A 23,624-nucleotide genomic window follows, 5' to 3' on the forward strand; every position below is an offset into this window, starting at 1 on the left:
AGGGTAATTTGAAAGTGTATTATGTATCATATATATACTGCTATAGACTGAGTTTGTACCACCAAAATTCATAAGTTGAAACCCAATTCCCTAATGTGATGGTATTTGGTGATGGGACCTTTGAAAGTGACTGTGGTTAAATGAGGTCATGAGGGTGGGGTCCTAATCTGATAGGATGAATATTCTTTAAAAAGTGATGGCAGAGAGTGTTGTGTTGCCTCTTCTTCCACCTGCAGCTATCTGCAAGCTAGGAAAAGGGCCCTCCCCAGGAACAGAATTGGCTGGTACCTTGACTTTGGATTTTCCAGCCTCCAGAACTGTGAGAATTATATTTCTATTGTTTAATTCTGTTATTTAAGCCTCCGAATCTGTCGTATTTTGTTATGACAGCCCAAGCTGACGAATACAGATTTGGCACCAAGAAATGGGGTACTTCAGTAACAAACACCTGCAAATGTAGAAACAGCTTGGGAACCGGGGAGGGGGTAGAAGCTGGAAGAGGTGTATGCTAGAAATATGGATGTCAAAGGTGATTCTGATGAAAGCTCAGAAAGAAAAGAGGAGAGATGGGGAGAGAGCTTCCATCTTCTTAGTGAATACATAAATAATCATGAACAGAATGCTGGTAGAAATATGGATATGAAAAGCTATTCTGGTGAGGTCTCAGGAGGAATGAGGAATAAGTTATCAGAAACTGGAGGAAGAGTGACATTTGTTTTAATGTGTCAAAGAACTTGGCTGACTTGTGTTTTATGTGTTGTGGCAAGGAAGAATTTATAAGCAAAGAAATTGGATATTTAGCCAAGGAAATTTCTAAGCAAAGGAACAGGTTCCCCCCTGACAGCTTACAGAAAAATGCAAAAGGAAGGCAATGAATTGAAGAAGGAATTGTTAAAAAAAAAAAAAAAAAAAAAAGGAACTTAGACATTTAGAAAGTTTTCAGTCTATCCATGTTGCAAAAGAATGAGAAAGCTGAGACAGAACACTATGGGGTGTGGGGTGTGGGGTGTGGCTGAACAACCATTAGATAAAAATATCATGAGTGTGACTCAGGGATTTAATGAGCCATCTCAGCAAAAACCAGGAATGGAGATGGGATTATTGACAGGCCTGCTAAAGGAAACAAACAAAAAAAATGGGACAGAATGAAGGAAGGCTGTTGGAATTCCTTGATCCTACAAAACCATATCATGAGCTATTTACCTATGAATATATACTATTCTTAAAGAAAAGGACTCTTGATGACTCTGATCATCAGGCTGCCTTCTCAGTTTCAAAGGTGGAGCCACCACCTTGGTTTCAGCTGGCCAGATGGTCTCTGCCTAAAGCCTTAGAGGTGGAGCCACCCCACAAGCCACGGGGTTGGTCTACCTGGAGCCTTAGGGGCAGACCATGCCCAGGAGAGCCTTAGGGGTGGGACCACCCTGTTAGTGGATCCAGAAGACAGGACCGTGTCCCTTGGGTCTGGAAGGAGGGAATTCAGCCAAAGAGGAGCCTTAAGATTTAATGGAATTTGTCTGACTAGGTTTTGAATTTGCTTGGGATGCATCATCCCCTCTTTCTTTCCTGTTTCCCTCTTTTGGGATGGGAATGTCTATCCTATATCCATCCCACCATTTTATTATTTTATTTATTTTATTTTATGTTTTTTTTTTTGGAAACAAATGACTTGTCTGATTTCACAGATTTATACCCAGAGAGGGATTTTTGCCTCAAGATGAATTATACTTCAATTCTCACCAGTTTAGATATTTAAATGAGAACTTGGACCTTAGACTTTAGAGTGGATGCTAGAATGAGTTAAGACTTTTAGGGCTTTTGGAATGATGAATGTATTTGGTGTGCAGTAAGGACATGGTGAGGCAAAATGCCATGGACTGAATTGTTTTCCTGCAAATTCCTATGTTGAGAGATTTCTCATGGTGCAGCGGTTTATAGATCCGTTGTTGTCATTGCTGTGGCTCAGGTCACTCTGTGACAAGAGTTTGATCCCTGGCCCAGTAACTTCCACATGCTGAGGGTCAGGCCGAAAGAAAGAAAGAGAGAGAGGAAGAACAAAAGAACGGAAGGAAGGAAGGAAGGAAGGAAGGAAGGAAGGAAGGAAGGAAGGAAGGAAGAAAATTCCTATGCTGAAGCCCTAACCCCTAATGTGATGATATTTGGAGATGGAACCTTTGGGACATTAGAATTAAATAAGGTCATACTGAAGGGGACCTAATCTGATAGGATTCGTGGCCTTACAAGAAGATACACCAGAGTTTGTTACCGCTCTCTCTCCCCCATGTGAGGGCACAGCAAGTAGGCAGCTGTCTGCGAGTGATAGGCTCTCATCAGAACTGAATTAGCCAGCACCTTGATCTTGAGCTCTCCAGCCTCCAGAGCTGTGAGAATCAAAATTCTATTAAGCCTCCCAATCTATGGTATTTTGGGTTTTGTGGGTTTTTTGTTTGTTTTTGTTTTGTTTTGTTTAGTTTTTGTCTTTTTAGGGCTGCACCCAAGGCATATGGAAGTTCCCAGGCTAGGGGTCCAATTGGAACTGTAGCCTCGGCCTACGCCAGAGCCACAGCAACGCTGGATCCAAGACATGTCTGTGACCTACCTCACAGTTCAGGGAAATGCCAGATCTTTAACCCACTGAGTGAGGCCAGGGATCAAACCCACGTCCTCGTGGATGCTAGTCGGGTTCGTTAACCACTGAGCCATGATGGGAACTCCTATGGTATTTTGTTATGTCAGCCCAAGAAGACTAATACACATGTTAACATTGCATCATATGCATATACAATGATTCATGATTGCATTCACCCTACAGAAATGATAACAAGGTGTAAATATATGTGAGTAAGAATGTTTATTGTAGCAGTTTGTAATAGCAAATAAAGAAACAGCGTTGTATTCATTTCCTAGGGTTGCTGTATCAAAGTACCACAAAGCAAATGGCCTTTATTTATTTATTTTTTTAGGGCCCCACCTGGGGCATATGGAGTTTCCCAAGCTAAGGGTTCAATCCACAGACACAGCAGCTGCTGGCCTATGCCACAGACACAGCAATGCAGGATCTGAGCCACGTCTGTGACCTACACCACAGCTCACAGCAATGCCGGATCCTTAACCCACTGAGTGAGGCCAGGGATCGAACCCACAACTTCATGGTTCCTAGTTTCTGTTGCGCCACAATGGGAACTCCCGAAATAATACATTTTTAAAGACCATTTCATGGAGTTCCCATCGTGGCACAGCGGAAATGAATCTGACTAGGAACCATGAGGTTGTGGTTTCGATCCCTGGCCTCTCTCAGTGGGTTAAGGATCCGGCATTGCTGTGAGCTGTGGTGTAGGTTGCAAACGCGGCTCGGATCTGGCATTGCTGTGGCTCTGGCATAGGCTGGTGGCTACAGCTCTGATTAGACCCCTAGTCTGGACAGCTCCATATGCCATGGGTGTGGCCCTAGAAAAGACTAAAAATAAAAAATAAAATAAAAATGAAAATGTATTTTGCACAGAAGTCTGAAATCAAGATGTCAGCCTGATCAAGCTTCCCCTGAAAACTGTAAGAGAATCGATCCTTCCTTGACTCTTCCTAGCCTCTGGTGATTTGCTGGTATTTTTTGGCATTCCTTGGCTTACAGCTGCTACACTGCCATGCTGTTTTCACATGGAGAATATATGTCTTCATATCATCTTCCTTCTGTTCATGTCTATCTTGGTGTCCAAATTTCCTCTTCTTATAAGGACAGCAGTCATGTTGGTGTAGTGACATAATGACCTCATTTTAATTTGTTTGCCTCTGTAAAGACCCTGTTTACAAATAAGGTCACATTCTGAGTTACTAAGCTTTGGGACTTCAACATATCTTTGAGGGGGTCGGGGGAGAAGAGGAGGGATGGCATCATTCAACCTATAATAAACATAAATGTGTAGAAACAGGGGAATGGAATTCTACATCCCTGCAGTGGATAATCCTATAGTTATTACGAGAGAGAGAGAGATGTACTGAGCTGGAAAGCTGTCTGGGATGTATTATTAAATGGAAAATGTAAGCATTCCATACCAATCGGTATGATCTAAAAGACCATGGAATCCTTATCTGAAATCTGCATTTGGTCTTGACATACCATTTGGAACAAAGCTCACCAGAACATTTAATGGTAGCTAAACTGAGGAAAGGTAAGGGAAGTACTTTCACTTTTTAATGTTATGCTTTTGGAGATAATTGTAGATTCACATGCAGTTGCAATAAATCATGCAGAGATCACATACCCTGTTTACCCAGGTTTCATCTTTCAAAAACAGTACAATATCACAACCAGACTATTGATATTGATATGGTCAAGATACAGGTTATTTCCATCATCACAGCATCCTTCAGTTTGCCCTTTTATAGCCACACCCATTCCTCTCCCACCCCCATAACCTTTGGCAACTGCTAATCTTCTCTCCATATCTATATTTTTCTCATTTCAATAATGTTACATAAATAGAATCTCAGAGTAAGGAACTTTTGGGGATTAAGCTTTTTTTTCACCGACATAATTCTCTGGGTATTTATCTAGGTTGTATATATCAGCACTTTTTTACTTCTGAGTAGTATTCCATGGTGTGGCTGTACCACAGTTTGTTTATTCACTTGTGGAAAGACATCTAAGTTCCCTCCAGATTTTGTTACAAATAAAGCTACTATAAACATTTGTCTACAAATTTTTGTGTGAAAGGAAGTTTTTTTTCCCCCTCTGGGATAAATGCCCAGAAGTATAATGTCTGGGTCATATGGTTATTGCATGTTTAATTTTTTAAGAAACTGCCTTACTGTTTTCCAGGGTGATAATACCACTTTACGTTACAAAAACAATGTACAAGTGATCCAATTTCCCAGAATATCCTCCAGTAGTTGGCGTTTTATGGGTTTTTTTATTTTAGTCATTCTGGTAGGCATATAATGATATGCCATTTGGGCTTTAATTGGCTTTCCCATAATGGCAAATCATGTTGAATATTTCTTCATGTGCATGTTGATTATCTGTGTATTCTAGTCAGTAAGCTGCCTCTTCATATATTTGGGGGGTGTTTAGTTTTTTACTGTTTAATTTTTAGGTTTCTCTATATATTTTAGATATTATTCCTGTTTGGAAAATATTTTACAAATATTTTCTCACATTCTACAACTTGTATTTTTATTCTCTTAACAAGGTCTTTCACAGAGCAAAAATTGTAATTTGGCGAAGTTCGATGTTGCTTTACATTTGGCATTTAACTTTGTGGCTTTTTTTTTTTTTTCCTTTTCTTTTTAAGGCTGCATCTGCAGCATATGAAAGTTCCCAGACTAGGAGTTGGATCAGAGCTACAGCTGCCGGCCTCTACTACAGACACCGAAATGCCAGATCCGAACCACATCTGCACCTATACACAGCTCATGGCAATACTGGAGGCTTAACCCACTGAGAGGGGTCAAGGATCAAACCCATGTCCTCATGGAAACTGTTACTGTTACTGTTGTGGACTTTCATGAGTTAATTTTGGTATAAGGTGTAAGACTTAGATCAAGACTTTTTTTTTTTTTCGGTCTATGGCTATCCAATTGCCCTATCACCACTTGTTGAGAAAGTTATTTTCCCTTAATTGAATTGCTTTTGCACCTTTGCCAAAAATAAATTGAGCATATTTGTATGATTGAGGCAATTTCTAGGTCCCCTACTCCCTTTTTTTCTTTTTTTCCCTACCCTGTAGCATATGGAGTTCCCAGGCCAGGCATCAGATCCAAACCGAAGTTGCAATCTGTGCCACAGCTGTAACAACCTTAATCCACTGTGCTGGGCCAGGGATCTAACCTGTGTCCCAGTTCTCCCAAGATACCACTGATCCCATTGAGCCACAGTGGGAACTCCTAGGTCCCCTATTCTGTCCCACTGACCTATATATTTATCCCTCCAGAGAGTCTTGGTTACTACAGGTATATCATAAATCTTGAAATTAGGTGGACTGATTCCTCCCACTTTCTTCTTTTTCAAAATTGTTTTAACTATTCTTAGTTCTTTGCCTTTCCATGTAAATTTTTGAAGAATCTTATACAAATCTACAAGAATTCTTATATAGAAATTGTTATATGAGTTATGTTAAATCTGTATATCAATTTGGGGTTTTTGCTTTGGGGTTTTTATCAATGCTCATTGGTATTTCTGGGTTGCCAGGTTTTCAGCTCCAAGTCCAGGATATACAAAGCAAAAAGAAAACCCAAGACACTTACCACCACACTGGTCCTTGGCTTCCAAGTTCTAGTAAGTCTGCCTTTTTATTACCTCCTTTCAGATTCTGCTTATGTGTTTTATATATAATATCCAGGAGTTTTAATTGTACATAGTGGGAGGACTAGAAAAATATACATCTACACCATCTTTCCTAGAAATACAAGTTGTATTTTTTTTACTTTGTAAAATAATTTTTTTGTGTGTATGACCAAATGAATTTTGGATTTTTGACAAGGGTGCCGAGACTACACAATGGGGAAAGGACAGTCTCTTTAACAAATGGTTCTGTGAAAAATGAATATCCACATACAAAAGAAAATGAATATGGGGAGTTCCTATTGTGGTGCAGCAGAAACAAATCCAGCATTGCTGTGAGCTGTGGTGTAGGTCACAGATGCAGCTTAGAACCTATATTGCCTTGGCAGTGGCGTAGGCTGGCAGCTGTAGCTCTGATTTGACCCCTAGCCTAGGAACTTCCACTTGGTGCAGGTGCAGCCCTAAAAAGTTAAAAAGAAAAAAAAAAAAGAAGAAGAAGAGGAAGAATGAACATGGACCCTTGCCTTATACCATATACAAAAATTAACTCAAAATGAATTAAAAACTTCCATGCAAGATCTAAAACTATTAACCTCTTAGAAGATAATGTAGAGGAAAAGCTTCAGCACAAGTATACACAACAAAAGCAAAAAGAGATGAACTGAGACTACAATAAACTTTAAAATGTCTGCATATCAAAGAAAACAATCAGCAGAGTAAAAAGAAAATCTGTGGAATGGAAGAAAATATTTACAAATTGTATATCTGATGAGGAATTAATATCCAGAATACATAGGAAAATTCGACAACAGCAAATAACCATATTAAAACATAGACAAAGGGGAGTTCCCTGGTAGCCTAGCCATTAAGGATCCAGCGTTGTCACTGCTGTGGCTCAAGTTCGATCCCTGGCCTGGGAACTTCTGCATGCCTCAGCACAGCCAGGAAAAAAAAAAAAAAAAAAAAAAAAAAAAAAAGTCAAAGGACTTGAGTAGACAATTCTCCAATTAAGATATACAAATGGCCAACAAGCATATGAAAACATCACTAATGCAAAGAGAAATGCAAATTACAACCACAATGACGTACCATCTCACAATCATTAAGATGCCCACTATTCAAAGAACAGAAAACAGGGTTTTTCCATTGTGGCTCAGCAGGTTAAGGACCCAACATAGACTCCATGAGGATGCAGGTTTGATCCCCAACCTTGCTCAGTGGGTTAAGGATCCAGCATTGCTGTGGCTGTGGCTGTGGCTGGCAGCTGCAGCTCTGGATCGACCCCTAACCTGGGAACTTTCATATGACTTAGGTGCAGCCATAAAAAAAAAAAAAAAAAGAACAGAAAATGACATTTTTATTGTCAAATGCAGAAAAATTGGAACCCTTGTGCAATACTGGTGGGCATGTAAAATGTTGCAGCAATTATGGAAAACAGTTATATGGAGGTTCATCAAAAAATTAAAAATAGAATTACCATATGATCCAGCAATCCCATTTCTGGGTATCCATCCAAAAGAATTCGAAACGAGATGAGGAAGAGATATTTTCATAACAATATTCATTGCCGCATTAATCTCAATAGACAAGAATGCCCATTAACAGATTAATGGATAAAGAAAATGGGGTACATACATATGATTGATATTACATAGCCTCTAAAAAGAAGGAAATTCTGTCACATGGTACAACATGGATGAACCTTGAGGACATTACGCAGAATGAAATGAGTTAGTCACAAAGGACAAAATCAGTGTGATTCCATTCACATGAAGTGTCTAAAGAAGACAAATGCATAGAAACAAAAAGTAGAATGGTGGTGCCAGGGGCTAACAGGGAAAGGAAATGGGAATTTGTGTGCAATGGGTCCAGAGTTTCAGTTTTGCGAGATGAAAAAGTTCTAGAGTTCTGTTGTTCAACACAATATGAATATACTTAACGCTATTGAACTATACACTGAAAAATGGTGAAGGTGGCAAATTTAAGGTTATGTGGTTCTTTTACTACACTTTTAAAAAGAAAGCAAAAATAATATCATTATTCACAAGCACAGGCAACAAAAGCAAAAATAGACAGCTGGGATTGCATCAAACTGAAAAGCTTCTGCACAGCAAAGAAAGCAGAGTAAAGAAATAACCTATGGAATGGGAGAAAATCTTTACAAACCGTATATCTGATAAGGGGTAATATCCAAAATGTATAAGGATCTCAAGTCAATAGCAAGAAAACAATCATATCTTACAATGGGCAAATGGACAGACATTTCTCAAAGAAGTCACACAAATGGAGGACAGGTATGTGAAAAAGTGCCCAGCATCATTAATCATCGAGGAGAGGGTGAGGGGGGAGAAAATAGGAAAGGAAAAGAGGGGAGGGAAGGAAGCAATTGTATTACCTTGTATGTGTGACACTTACAGCTGAGAGCTTTAGGGTTAATTAGTAATAGAAAACTAAGCCAACACCCAAAAAGATAATCATGAATAGCAGGGAAAGCAAAAATATGCTCAAAGGAGGAAATGGAATCCTATCCCCTTACACGGCTCAATCACAAGTAATCTTTACACAGCTAACCAAAAATTATGGTAAAACCATATGAGCATGACAGGGAAGGGGACATGGGAGGAAGGTATGTGGCTCTAAGTGAGCTAAATCCTCACCTTCCATAGTAAGAAGTCAACTGGTAATATTAAACTTATTTAAAATCAGGAGGTGGCAGAGATCCCATCGTAGCTCAGTGGGATAAGGACACGACTAGTGTCCATGAGGATGTGGATTCCATCCCTGGCCTCCATTAGTGGGTTAAGGATCTGGCATTGCCCCAGGCTGTGGCGTAGGTTGCAGATGAGACTTGGAACCCTTGTTGCCATGGTCATGGCATAGGCCAGCAGCTATAGCTCCAGTTCACCCCCTAGCCTTGAGAACTTGCAAATGCTACAGGTGAGGCCCTTAAAAAATAATAATAAAAATAAAAATAAAATCAAGAGGCATTCCCTCATGGCTCAGTAGGTTAAGGAGGATCCTGCTGTGGCTTTGGTTCAGTCCCTAGCCCAAGAACTCCTACATGCTGCAAGTTGTGGCCAAACAAAACAGAAAAACAAATAAAAATCAAGAAATAACAATATAAGCAGGTTATTTATATATGTGGGAGTACATTCTAGAAATGCTAAAAAAATGTTTTCTTCTGGGGAACTGGGACAGGAGCTCCTGTTGTGGCTCAGCGGTAATGAACACGACTAGTATTCATGAGGACAGGTTATATCCCTAGCCTTGCTCAGGTGAAGCCCTAAAAAGACTATATATATATACAGTGGGAGATCAGAATCTTTTTAATAGAATATCACTTATTAAATCTTTTTGAAGTTTTTATTCTTGCTTTTATTATGTAACATCTCAACTCAAAGACCTAGGTTAACTTAAATTTAAATTATTTCTTCATTGGAAATAATTATTATATATTCACATATCTAATGCTTATGTCTGTTTAGCCTTTTTTTTTTTTTTTTTAGGCCTGCATCCATGGTATATGGAAGTTCCCAGGCTAGGGGTCAAATTGGAGTTGCAGCTGCCAGCCTATGCCAGAGCCACAGCAACGCCAGATCCAGGCCACACCTGTCACCTAACACCACAGCTCACAGCAGTGCCAGATCTTTAACCTACTGAGCGGAGCCAGGGATCAAACCCACATCCTCGGGGATACTAGTCGGGTTTGTTACCACTGAGCCACAACAGGAACTCCCTGTTCAGCCTTCTGAGACTTAAGTTATTCTGGGCATTATTACACAATTATCTAAATCAATAAAAATATAATTTAAATTTGGGTGCCATTTTCCACCTTCATTAAAATTTAACATCTATTCAGAAAGTATTCACAATGATTTAATTGACAAATTCCTATCCTAATGAGGTCAAAAATTGCTATCATCGTTCTTGTTATTCATTTTATAATTATTTATCTGTGGCAAATGGTCATTGTATTAGCCCCCAAATGATGGCAACATTTTCAAAGAGTGTTCCTCTATCATTTTTGCCTAAACCAGAGACTGATTATTAAAAAGGACTTACATAATAATGATTGAAGGTTTCATTAACCACTTGGTTCCTCAAATGCATTTTGGAGATGTGCCCTTGTTTAAGTTAGCACTTCAGATTGAGCTGTGATTTGCTTTTAAAGACTTGTATAAATTCTAGCATATTGCAGGCACCTGAAAATGAGTGAAACAGTTGTGATGGAGCAGGGCCCTGTGAGCCTCCTGGGCACACAAGCCTTTCTGTGTCCTCCATTTCTTATTTTTGGGGAATAAGCTTTAGCCTCCATGACCTTCCCAGAGTTCCAAAGGGCAGTTGCTGATCAGAGAAGGGAGAGGATGCAGAGACGAGGGAGGAGCAGTCAAGAGACAATATTTCGGAGTTCCTGTCATGGCTCAGTGGTTAATGAATCCGACTAGGAACCCTGAGGTTTCAGGTTCGATCCCTGGCCTCACTCAGTGGGTTAAGGATCTGGCTTTGCCGTGAGCTGTGGTGGGTCGCAGATGCAGCTCGGATCTGGCATTGCTGTGGCTCTGGCATAGGCCAGCAGCTAGAGCTCGGATTAGACCCCTAGCTTGGGAACCTCCATATGCTGCAGGAGCGGCCCTAGAAAAGGCAAAAAGACAAAAAAAAAAAAAAAAAAAAAAAAAAAGAGAGAGAGAGACAATATCGCAGTCTTCAGGCAGGGTCCTGGTTCCTATTTAAGGAATATACATAACAATATCTTTGAGCTTTTTGCAGAACCTCACCCCCCAAGTAATGGAAGAAGTATTTGATGAAGCATTCTTCATTCCAGGAAGAAGGAGGACCACAAAAATCAGTCCTGGTGGCCACTAAATGCCAGCTTTGAAAGACAATCCAAGCTTGCCTCTGCCCTGATCCTTATCTATGGCCCTCTTTCCACTCCCCAAGCTACAAAACCGCTTCCTAAATCTCTCCCAAAGGGGGCACAGTCTAGAAGGCCTTAACCTGCGGTGGCCCCTTTTGCCTAGCAAAACAATTAAGCTATTTTTTTCTCCTTCACCCAAAACTCTGTCTCCGTGTTTCTATTCACAACAGCGGACAGAGGCCAAGTTTCAGCAACACCATCGATTTATGTTCTGGAATCAAATCATGTGAATTTTAGAGTCTATTGCCATAAATTGTGTGATTATATTTGTAAGTTCTTCTGAAAATCCTACAGTTACTCAAAATGAAGAAACAAATCCTTCCCTTTTTAACTTTGGCCAAATCATTTCATCTAAAAAACGATGTAATAGAAGGAAAAAAGTTTCACAACCTCTTACAAAGAGCAGTCCAATAAAACTTTGTTTTTTTAACAATGAGAAAAAAAAAGTTCTTTCCTCTTCTTTAAAATAGGAATAATAACCTCACATTTCTCTCTCAACACTCTATATATCTCACAGAGTGAAAGTGCATAAAATATTGAGGACAGGAAGTTTCCTTTCCTTCCCTACTTCTGTTTAAAGACATCAAAAAACAGTCAAGAAACAGAACAATCTCCCCCAGGACATTTATCTGTAAAGGGAAAAATAGTAATATTATACTGGAAAAACCCAGTAAAAAGACATATCAACATTACATGGCTCCTAAAAATCATAAGCAGAGGAAGAAATAAGATCATTTCTAGGGTATTCTTGCCAAAATGCAGAATCTCAATTTAATCTTAAAAACACAAATGAGAGGCATTCTCCAAATTAATTGGCCATTACTCATCAGCAATGTCAAGGTCATTAAAGACAAGGAAAGAATGAGAAAATGTCACTGACTGGAAAAGACTAGAGACAATTAAATTTAGTGTAGGATCATGGAATAAAAAAGGAACTCTAGGGGGAAAACTGTGAAATTTGGTCTTTGGGTTTTTTGTTTGTTTGTTTTTTGCTTCTTTTTGGGGGCTGCACTTGTGGCATATGGAGGTTCGCAGGCTAGGTGTCAAATTGGAGTTGCAGCTGCCAGCCTACACCACAGACACAGCAATGTGGGATCCGAGCCGTGTCTGTGACTTACACCACTGCTCAGGACAATGCCAGATCCTTAACCCACTGAGTGAGGCCAGGGTTTGAACCCGCAACCTCATGGTTCCTAGTTGGATTCATTTCTACTGCACGAACCTGGGAACTCCAAAAATCTATGAAATTTGAATAAGCTTAGTTAATAGTATTGTAATAATGGTAGTTTCCTCATTTTGATACTTATACAATGGTTAAATAAGTTTTGACATTGGGGAAGCTGGATGGAAGGTATACAGGAACTCCCTACCTTATATTTGCAACTTAAAATCATTTCCAAATAAAAAGTTTACTTGATTGTTGTTGGAGAGGAGGAGGGAAATCAGGTTTTCAGGTGCTTGAGTCCCCCCGTAGCCCCAGATTCTTCTGGTGGTCCTCCTCTCTGGTTTGCATTTGATGAGGGTTTTAGTTCTGTAGAAGAACTCAAATATATTATTATGTATATTCCTTGAAGAGGAACCCAGGACCCTGCCCCAAGGCTGCACTATTTTTTCTTGACTATTCATTCCTCCTTTCCCTGAACAACTGGGATTGTTCAGGAGGTAGGAGGAAGGGCTCAAGAAAAAAAAGTATCAGAGAACAAATTCTTAGCTTTTTTTTTTTTTTAAAGAAAAGGAAGGAACAAGGTCTCAATTGTTAATCGACTGAGTTTTCTCCCAAGATTTCTAAGTTGGCGCTCTAACCACCAATGTAATGGCATTTGGAAATGAAGCCTTGAAATCTAATTAGAGTTAAATGAAGTCATGAGGGTGGGGTCCTAATCTGATGGGATTAGTGTCCTTAGAAGAAGAGAAAGGAGTGTGATTCTCTTTCTCTCTCTCCTCAATTCCCAATCTCTACCACCCCCACCCCCAAGCATGCACAAAAAAAGAGGTCACAGCAAGATGACAGCCATACCCAAGCCAGGAAGAAAGCTCTCACCAGACTAGAACCCAACCCTACTGGCACCTTGGTCTTGGCCTTCTGGCCTCCAGAACTGTGAGAAAATAGAACTCTGTTGTTTAAGGCCACCCAGGCTATGGTATTTCATAAGGGCAGCTGGAGCCGACTAACACCCCAATTAAGCTACTAATTGGTGAGTTATATACCAAAGTGCCTTTCACTGTAGTTCAAGTCTAAAATAGTGTCTTATACATCTCCATTATTTCCTAAGGTATTGCCTTTTATTGAATATAGCCATGTTCCTACTAAATAATGTAGACGTCTTTGGCTCTAAATTACCACTCTTAGGTCTGTCCTTAATAGATAATTGGCTGTTTTTCTCAATTTGTCACCAGATCCATTCTCCATCCTGCTCTGTGCCCTAGAAGGGTGACCTCTATGGTAGGAAACTCCTCATTCCAACCCTAATCCCTTGCCCCCAATCCCTTGCCCTTTGGCTTCTGGTTGGAGTGTTGATTCCTCCTGCTTATGCCTTTGCTCACCCCCTTCTGGCTGTGGCTGCTCCTGCAACAACTATAGCTGTTTGCTGGAGGCCACTTCCCAGATTACCACTCCACCACCCTCTAGATCTATGATGGTAATGGCTTCCTGCTGTTACCAACCCCAACCCCTGGGTATCTTTTTATTTATTTTTATTTTTTCTTTAATTTTTTGTCATTTTAGGGCACATGGAGGTTCCCAGGCTAGGGGCTGAACTGGAGCTACAATGCTAGCCTACACCACAGCCACAGCAACATGGGATCCAAGCTGTGTCTGCGACCTACACCACAGCTCATGGCAATGCGGAATCCTTAACCCACTGAGCAAGGCCAGGGATCTAATGAGAGTCCTCATGGATACTAGTCGGGTTTGTTAACTGCTGAGCCATGAAGGGAACTCCAACCCTTGGGTATCTTATCTTATCATCCCCTTTTGGGTCCTTAATCCACCCAGCTTCTGTAAATAATCCTTTTAATAAACACTGTTTTAAAAATTCCAGTGTTATGCAGGATAAATAAGTTCTGGAGACCTAATGTACAGTACAGTGGCTGTACATTTTTTTTTTTTTTTGCTTTTTAGGGCCTTACATGCAGCATATGGAAGTTCCCAGGCTAGGAGCCAAATCAGAGCTGCAGCTGCCAGCCAGCGCCACAGCCACAGCCCCACCAGATCCCAGCCGAATCTGGATCCTACATCACAGCTCACGGCAACACCAGAAACTTAGCGCACTGAGCAAGGCCGGGGATCGAACCCTCGTCCTTATGGATACTAGTCAGGTTCGTTATCACTGAGCCACAACAGGAACCCTGTATGGTGACTATACTCAATAATACTGTATCATATGCTTGAAATTTGCTAAGAGAATTGATCTTAATTCTCACCACACACACACACAAACAGTCATGACCATGTGAAGTGATGGATATGTTAATTGGTTTGATTGTGGCAGTCATTTCACAATGTTTATGTATATCAAAACATCACATTGTATACCTGAAATATACATGTCTTAGTAGTCAATTTTACCTCAATAAAGCTGAGTGCACTGTTTCCATTCAGGATTCTAACTGATTACAGATATGTTACCCAAAATCAGTGCGGGGTTTTAATAGACTTTTTTTTTTTTGTCTTTTTAGGGCCAAACCCATGGCATATGAAGGTGCCCAGGCTAGGGGTTGAATCAGAGCTGTAGCTGCTGGCCTACACCAAAGCCACAGCAACTCCAGACACAAGCCTTGTCTGCGACTACACCACAGCTCACGGCAACAACAGATCCTTGACCCACTGAGTGAGGCCAGGGATCAAAGCTGCGTCCTCATGGATACTGGTCAGATTCATTTCTGCTAAGCCACGACGGGAACTCAAATAGGCTTTTTTTTTCTTTTCTTTTTTTCTTTTTTTTTTTCCCCAAAGAGTCACAAGTACCCTTAACACTTGTGGATTCAATTCACATAAAACTACATTATGAACTGCATGCACTGCACTATAAATAGCATCATTTATTATTATCATTATACAGTGATTTTGAGATAATCTTTTATGGAAATTTGAAGTTTCTACTATTCTAAAGTCATCTCTCTAAAGCTCCTTAGGAGAAATACCTGCTTTGAGTGACAATCTCTGCTCCAAACACAGCAAAAATGAAAATACTTAGTGAAACGAAAAATGAAAATATCTGTTTAAAGAGAGGATTGTCATAGCCTAATGGTTCACAATACAAGCTCAGGGGTATGCCAGACTTGTGTTCCTAGCTTAGTCCCAGGACTTAATAATCACATGATCTGAGGCGACTTGTTCTCTCTGGGTCTCAGTTTCTTCATTTGTAAATTAAATTACAACCTTCATCAAAGAGATGTTACAAGGATTAAACAAGATACTCTAAGGTTAGCTCTTAGCATAATGCCTTACATATGATAAATGCTCATTTTTTTGTTTATTAAATAGGCCTGTTTTTATCTATAGTTGATAAAGTATGACCCAAGTGGAGGCAATATTCAGCCTAAAGTATTGTTGAATTATTTGCCCAAAGGTTCAGTAGATCATGCAGTATTTGTCTTTCTCTGCCTGACATTTCACTTAGCATAGAACGTTCAAGGTCCAGCCATGTTGTCACAATCAGCAAGATTCCCTACTTTGTATGGCTGAATAATATTCCTCTGTATGTGTGTGTGTGTGTGTTTACCATGTTTTCTTTATCCATTCATCCATCATTGTTCACGTAGGTTGTTTCCACATCTTGGCTCTTGTGCATAGACGTAGGTTGTTTCCACATCTTGGCTCTTGTGCATAATGCTGCTATGAACATGGAGATACAGATATCCCTTCAAGTAAGTGACTTCACTTCACCCAGATTTGTACCTACATGTGGGATTGCCGGATCATATGGTAGTTCCGTGTTTATAGGGGGACTGGGGAGATGTTGGTTAAAGTGTACAGACATCAATTTATAAGATCAGTAAGTTCTGAGGGTTTAATGTAAAGCCTAATGAACACAGTTAACAATACTGCACTGTATGCTTAAAAGTTGATAAAAATGTTGGTAGAGGAGTTCCCATCATGGCACAGCAGAAATGAATCCGACTAGGAACCATGAGGTTGTAGGTTCGATCCCTGCTCAGTGGGTTAAGGATCCAGCATTGCCGTGAGCTGTGGTGTAGGTCACAGACACAGCCTGGATCTGGCATTGCTGTGGCTCTGGCATAGGCTGGCAGCAACAGCTCGGATTAGACCCGTAGCCTGGGAACCTCCATGTGCCACGGGTTCAGTCTAAAACAACAAAAGACAAAAAAAAAAAAAAAAAAGTAGACCTTAAATGTTCTCACCATATATACACACCCCAAATGATAACTATGTGATGTGACAGAGGCATTAACTAACCTTAATGTGGTAATCACTTCACAACTATCCATATAGCAAATCATGAGATTGCATACCTTAAGCTTATGCGATGTTATTTGTTAATTATACCGGAATCCCAGTTTTCTGATTGTTTGCTTTAAGCCACTTTGCTTTTACAAATAGCCTACATTAGTCCCTATTTTGCCAACTGAGAGAAATCCAAAGAGGATTTCCACGTTTATGTAAAGGGGAAAAAAGCAAAAGTAGCATTCAGTGTTTTTCAGTGAGGCCCAACACACTCGGAACATGAGAGGGGTCCCATTGGGCTCCTTGCCTAGGACTACACTCAGCATCTCAGCATCAAGTTGCCACAGCTTTGAGCTGTGTCTGTGAGCATCTGTGCTTTCTCTGGATTTATCTTGTGCATCTACTCAGAAGATATGTCCTAAGGGGATGGCATCCTCACTTTATACCATTTCGACTTATGGAAAGGTTTTGTAGGAAGTCTCTACTTTTGGATAGCAGGGGAAACCTGTATCTCAGGAAAGATGAGAAAAAAAACACAAAACAAAACAAAAAAAAATTGGGTAGAGCTCCTTGGAACACTACACAAATAAGTCAATTACTTAGAAAATGGGAAACAGAGAGAACTCTTTTTTCTCCTCAGAACTCTTCTTTATACTTCCTTTGTTTTGTTTTTTGGCCATGACTGTAGCATGGGTAAGTTCCCAGGCCAGGGATCAAAGACCCACCACAGCAGTGACCCTAACTGCTGCGGTGACACCAGGTCCTTAACCCACTGCACCACAAGTGAAGTCCTACGCTTCCTTTATAGGCATAAATATCCACAAAAGTCTGGATATTACATGTGAAGCCTTTAGAGCTCCTTGTTCCACAAAGAGAAAGGGGCAGCTGTTCAAGTGTTTGGAGCGAATCCAATCCTGTTTGAGTAGGGAGATGGAGACTGCAGAACAATCTTTAAAAAATATATTGAGGGAGTTCCCATTGTGGCTCAGCAGTGTCAAACCCAACTAGTATACATGAGGACAAAGGTTCGATCCCTGGCCTCACTCAGTGTGTTAAAGATCTGGCATGGCCATGAGCTGTGGTGTAGTTTGCAGACTTGGCTTGGATCCCGTGTTGGTGTGGCTGTGGCATAGGCCTGAAGCTGTAGCTCCAATTCAGCCTCTACCCTGGGAACTTCCATATGCTTCGGGGCTGGCCCTTAAAAAAATTAAAAAAAAAAAAAAAAGACAAAAAATATATTGAAGAGAGTTCCTGTTGTGGCTCAGCAGAAATGAATCTGACTAGCACCCATGAGGATGCAGGTTCGACCCCTGGCCTCTCTCAGTGGGTTAAGGATCCAGTGTTTCCATGAGCATGAATTGTGGTGTAGGTTGAAGATGCGACTCAGATCCAGGGTTGCTGTGGCTGTGGCATAGGCCAGTGGCAACAGGTCCGATTCGGACCCCTAGCTTAGGAACCTTCATATGCCTCGAGGGTGTAGCCCTAAAAAGACAAATATATAGAGAGGGAGTTCCCATTGTGGCTCAGCAGTATCGAACCCAACTCATATCCATGAGGATTCGAGTTCGATCCCTGGCCTTGCTCAATGGGTTAAGGACCCCACGTTGCTGTGAGCTGTGGTGTAGGTTGCAGAGGAGGCTTGGATCTTGCGTTGCCGTGGCTGTGGCATAGGCCAGCAGCTACAGCTCCAATTTGACCCCTAGCCTGAGAACTTGCATTTTTTAATCAAAAATATATATATATATTGACTGTGTTCCTTTTCTGAAACTATCCTATCTTGAATAAAAGGAAAGTGGCTAGGGATTTTTGATAGCCTTATTTTCAGATATTTAGAACAAAGAAGCATACTTTGTTTTCCCCTTTATTATAAAAGGAGTACTTTCTTGTAATAAATTCAAAAATATTGAAGTGTAAAAAATTGACAGTTGCCCTCTCAACACATACTTTTAAGCTCAGAAATCCCTCTTCTACTTCCAACTTTTATCCTCGTGAGTATATTGAAACACAAATCAAACTATGAACAAAGGGAACTGGAATGCATTATTTTAAAATTAAATCAACTTGAAAGGCTAATTAAGTTAACATTATTCAAAATAATTCTGTCTATATAAAGATTCAATTTTTTTTTTTTTTTTTTTTTTTTTTTTTTTTTTTTTTTTTGCTTTTTAGGGCTGCACCTGCAGCATATGGAATTTCCCAGGCTAGGGGTCGAAGAGGAGCTACAGCTGCCAGCCACAGCCACAGCCACAGCAACGCCAGATCCATGACCCACTTGGCAAGGCCAGAGATCGAACCCACATCCTCAAGGAGACCAGTTAAATTCATTCCTACTTTGCCACAATGGGAACTCCAAAGATTCAATTCTTAGTCATTCAACAAACCGATGTTTCTATACAATCTTGGCCTAATTAAAATCTCACTGCTCGTGGGTATACACCTCCCCACTCTTCTTTCATTTCCGTTTACCTTTGACCTGAATTTATACAAACTGCCATCTCCAAACCATTTCTCCTCTTCCTCAGGAACTCTGTCCTTTATGAAGTTATTCCATCCAACTTAACCAGCTCCTGCCCTTCCTCACATGGTCACCCAGGATCTCTTAATTTGCTTCACTGAAGAGCAGCACAGAGCATACTGTCTTCCTCTTCACTCTGCCTCTGTCCCCATCTCCAGTGACTGTGTCACCCATGCATTGTCCCATTCAACATCATGGCATCTCAGAGTCTTCTCTTTTACTCTCCAATAATCCTTTTACCTTCTTCCATTCGATCCTCTCGACTCTAAAGTCACCATATTGCTGCCAATCATCATATCACCTCCTAAAAAGAGACCATGAACCTTTTCTCTTTTCCCAGCACATTTACTCTCACACCCGATTTCAAAAATGCTATGGCATCCCTGAGAATTCTGATCTATTAACCCTACAAGTTTTTCAATGTCCATTATCTGCTTGTTTCATTTCCCTCTTTCCATGTATTTCGCATTTCTCCCCAGTAAAATGTAAGCTACATTTTTCATTCTTATCTCTAGGGTCCAAAACCACGCCCAGGTACAAAAAAGCACTCAGTAAATATTAAATAGCAGCTCTAGCTGTGGCACAAAAAGATCGGAAGTGTGTCTTCGGAGTGCTGGGATATGGGTTGGATTCCCCGACCCACACAGTGAGTTAAAAGATCCAGCGTTCCTGCAGCTGCAGCTCAGGTAATGACTGCAGCTGGGATCTGATACCTGTCCCAGGAGCTCCATATGCCATAGGGAGGCCAAAAAATGAAAAATAAACAATAAATAAATATTAAATAAATGCCTAAGTGCCTACTGTAGGCCAGGCATTTGGCAAGGATAAAGAAACAAAAACAGGAGTTTTCATCGTGGCTCAGCAGTAACGAATCCGACTAGCATCAATGAGGACTCAGGTTTGACCCCTGGCCTTGCTCAGTGGGTAAAGGATCCGGTGTAGCCACAAGCTATGGCATAGGTCGCAGATGTGGCTTGGACTTGGTGTTGCTGTGGCTGTGCTGTAGACCGGTGGTTGCCAATTCGATCCCTAGCCTGCGAATTTCCATATGCAACAGGTACAGCCTTAAAAAGCAAAAAGGAAAGCAAGCAAGCAAGCAAGTCTCTCTTCTCAAGAAGTTTAAATGAATGTATACTATGCATATGTATTAGTGTTGCACGCTATTTTTACTTGAACCCACTACTTGTTCTTAGCCTATTTTTTAAAAAATTTTATGTTCCATTAGTCTAATGTCCTTATACCATGTTTGGGAAGTCTCTTAGTAGCAAGAAAACCTTTGAGCTTTCCAAACACATCTTTTAGGTATAATAAATAATAGTGTAAGGCCTTTAAAACCCTAAAAATAATTAGCTAGGTTTTTCTAATCTAACTGGTACAAATCATCAACTCAAAAAACTCCAGAAAGTGATCATGTTAACAACACGTAAAAGGGAACAGTATCGAGATGTTAGGTGTTTCATTTTATTCCCACCTCTAACACCAATGAGAGTCCAAATGGCACCATTGTGCAAAAGAGAAAGACACATTTGGGCCATCTCCTGGAAAAATGTTGTAATAACTTTACAAATCCACAACCACTATAATAAGCATGAATGGTTCCCACTAATGCTGTAGTGTTCTACAGTTTAAAAATATCAGTTTAACCCATTATTTCCCAAACTTATTTGAGCATGGAACTTTTTTTTTCATGCCATTCCTATCTATCATATGAAAACTACCATGTTCTGATATATAATCTGGGAACTATTGCTCTAGGATACCATAGACACTGGCTAATATTAGGCCTATGACTTTCATTTTCAATTTTATATATTTGCAGTAGTCTCTGAGGGTTTGACCTAAAGTCAAATGGATTTGGATTTGAATCCCAGCTCTGATATCGACTTTGAGCAAGTTACATAACCTCCCCAAGGCTCAGTTACCTCCTTTGGAAATGTAAATAGCAATAGCACTACCCTTGTAAAAGAAAGATTACCAGAGACCTTGGTGTGGCCCTTGATATATACTAAATTCTCACTAAATGGTACTTCTACAAATTTTATATATATATATATATTGGTCTTCTTAGGGCCACACAACTGCAACTGTGGCTCAAATTCTATGCCTGGCTTGAGAATTTCCATATGCTGTGGGTGCAGCCATAAAAAAAAAAAAAAAGAAAGAAAGAAAGAAAAAGAAAAGGAATACCGGAGGGAGATAGAGCAAAATGAGAAAGAGATAATAATTCAAAGAGGTAATGGCTGACAATTTTCCAGAATCCTCAAAAACCCAACAAATCCCAGGATAAACAGGAATCTACTCTTAGACACACATACATAACAGAAACGAGAAGGAATTTACTCCTCTTGGTCCTTTTATCCTCAAATGATTTTTTTTTCCTTTTCACAGCCATACCCATGGCATATGAAGTTTCCAAGCTAGTGGTCGAATCAGAGCTTCTGGGCTATGCCACAGCCATAGCAACGCCAGATGCAAGCCACATCTTCGACCTATGCTGCAGATCCTTAACCCAATGAGCGAGGCCAGGAATTGAACCCACATCCTCATGGATACTAGTTGAGTTATTAACCTGCCAAGCCATAACAGGAACTCCCTGCTAATAATATTCTTTCAGCCATCTGATGTATAAATCAAAATTATGTAAAGGGAGGCATGTTTAAATGAGGAAGCATAATTGTGAAGGAGTGATTATAAAAGTCAATTGGATTTTGCTATAAATTCATTTTTACAAAAACAAAAGTAGTTTTGTGTCATAAGCAAAATTTATGAGCTCCTCAATAGGCAGCGCATATGAAACACAGCATATGTCAATACAGAAAAAAAACCCAAGTTTAATAAATACTTCATAGTTTTGCCAATAGCAAGTGTACACATTCCCATATTCATGTGTGATGGCTCATAAAATCTCCCTGTCAGGCAAAGGCTCTGGTAACACAGTTTAGAGATCATCCCTCCATCATTGGACCAAAGAAGCCAGCATTGCAGTCTACAGCAAATTAATGAATTTATTAATCACCCCAGGATCTCAGGGATGCATTGACCTACTGCAAGGAAGCTAAGTCAATTCTAAGGCTTTTGTCATGTATTCAGTCTGCTCACACCTTGACATTTTTATCAACTATGTGTGCACAGTAGAATAAGATAGGACAATTTGTAATTATGACTAAATAAATGGAGGGGGGAAAAATGACAACCAATTGCCAGGCATATTCCCATGGCAGTGACTTTCAGCATTCATGTTCCACCTTTAGAAATGGCTTGAGGTACGGTGATTATATGAGCATCCCTGTGAAAAAGGTACAGTTCCTGCACCATGAACTGGGAAAAGGGAGCCCAATTCACAGAGCAGCTGGAGCACTTGGACTGCTCACCCCAGACTTACACAAGGCACAGAGTCTTTCTCTAGCCCTGGAGAGTACTTTCTCTGCATACATTTCTCAGCATAATAATAGCCTCTATTTCTATTTCTGTCTCTGCAACTGAGAGAGAATTGAAAACCACAGAATAAGCCATGATAATTATCTGTATGTTTCTATAAAGAATGGTAAAGTACTTATTGTGAGGAATGCAGCTAAAATGCCCATATTAGCATTTACAGCAGAAAACATACACCTGCCTTATCTCTTTGTTTGTGGTTTACCAGTTATCTTCTTACCTCCTAGTGACTCAAAGCTGTACTAGCTGCTACCCTCTGAACATAGCTTCCTACCCTCCAGATGAGCAGGAAATGAGAACCAGTGGAAGTAGCAGTCAAGATGTACAGTTTTCAATTTACATAGTTACTTGGGACTTTTTAAAATTTGTTTTCATTGGAGCATATTAATAAGGACAACAGAGAAACGAATTAGCGAAAGAAATATCACATTAAAAAAAACAAACAAACTTGGAGTTCCTGTCGTGGCTCAGCAGAAAGGAATCTGACTAGGAACCATGAGGTTTCGGGTTCAATCCCTGGCCTCAGTCAGTGGATTAAGGATCTGGCATTGCCATGAGCTGTGGTATAGGTCACAGATGCAGCTCAGATACCATACTGTTGTGGCATAGGCTGGCACCTGTAGCTCTGATTTGACCCCTAGCCTGGGAACCTCCATATGCCATGGGTGCAGCTGTAAAAAGCAAGGAAAAAAAAAAAAAAAACACTTAAGGCTGGAGTTCCTGTTGTGGCTCTGCAGGTTAAGAACCTGATATAGTGTCTAATCTGGCGTTGCCACAGATGTGACTCAGATCTGGTGTTGCTGTGGCTGTAGCTGTGCTACAGGCCTCAGCTGCAGCTCCAATTCAACCCCTAACCTGGGAGCTTCCATATGCAGCAGTTGCAGGCCTAAAAAGGAAAAAAAAAAAAAAAAAAAGGGAAAGGAAAATACTGTGTAACTACAGTAAGCATATGGATACTACAATAAAATGACAGTCTTTATATTAAAGAGATGATAACCAATAAGTAGCATTTATAAGTGCATTTATATTTGACCTGGGACATCAGAAACACTAATTAAGACAGAGGGAGGAGTTC

The 23,624-nt window shown here is 40.3% G+C and overlaps 1 protein-coding gene across 1 annotated transcript in view; it reads left to right on the forward strand.

Moving 5' to 3' along the window:
* Nucleotides 1-23,624, forward strand: part of LMNTD1 (lamin tail domain containing 1) — a 293,921-nt gene that overhangs the window by 262,052 nt on the left and 8,245 nt on the right. The window contains 1 exon segment of the mRNA XM_084956549.1: nucleotides 6,185-6,271. The gene's annotated coding sequence lies outside the window, so the exon portion shown is untranslated.

This window comes from Sus scrofa, chromosome 5 (assembly GCF_054392235.1).
Source record: "Sus scrofa isolate SSC_HxYL_T2T_F1_AM1 chromosome 5, Sscrofa_HxYL_maternal_Yorkshire_Landrace_v2.0, whole genome shotgun sequence".
NCBI lineage: Eukaryota > Metazoa > Chordata > Mammalia > Artiodactyla > Suidae > Sus > Sus scrofa.